Source organism: Otolemur garnettii, unplaced genomic scaffold (genome assembly GCF_000181295.1).
Source record: "Otolemur garnettii isolate 467f Iridium unplaced genomic scaffold, OtoGar3 scaffold00058, whole genome shotgun sequence".
NCBI classification, from domain to species: Eukaryota; Metazoa; Chordata; class Mammalia; order Primates; family Galagidae; genus Otolemur; species Otolemur garnettii.
The window spans coordinates 8,595,775-8,596,610 of NW_003852453.1; positions in this window are offsets into that span (position 1 = coordinate 8,595,775).

The following is an 836-nucleotide window of genomic DNA, read 5'->3' on the forward strand; positions in this document are numbered from 1 at the left end:
TTTGAGACCACCCAGAACATGCCCAATCTTTGGCAAATGTCTAGAAGTTTCCTCAGTATTTGATTAGCTGTACACTGGGTAACTGGCCCGGGTTTCTGGGTCTTCATTTGTGAAGAGATGAGGAAACCGTTTTAAAAGATGTAAAAAGGAAAAAAACCTGTCATCAAAAAATCTATTCAAAATTCATTTCGTGTGTTTGTCTCTTTGGAATGGGCAAAGACAAGAGAATTTAGTGCAAAGACGACCTCAACCAAGCTAAACCGTCCAACACTGGCAGACGCTTTTTAAATTGACTGCGTTTGGGAGCAAGCACTTGCTCGAAGTTCCCAATGGCAAGAAAACCTGTCCCTCCCCTCTGGGCACCAAAGCCTCCCAGGGTGCGACTATCTCCCGCACAGAGAGCGGTGTCCCGAATCTCGGAGCAGGGTCCACAAGGGCCAAGGGAGGCAGAAGCTCATGGAGCCCAGGCTTTGGCTTCGTCTCAGCCAGCCGCGTTCCTCCCCTCACAGCCTCGTCTTTCACATACTAGGTGCTCAATAAATGTGGACACAGGAAGCGAAAAATCCGAACCTGCCCTGTACCCCAGAGGCGAATTATGGGGTGCGCAGGTTTATTTCGACCCGCCGCCGCCTCACGCTTGCAGAGGTAACCGGCCTCGGCTGATACGGCTCCAGCAGCTGGAGAGCACCAAGACGACGAGCAGCTGGAGACAAGATGGAGAGCAGGCCGGGAAAGGACAGAGGCAGCGCGGGGCACGAACCGGGGGGCCCACCTGACGGCCACGCCGATAGCCCAGCCCCGCGTTCCCACTGACTAGGAGGCCGGCGCAGTCCTCG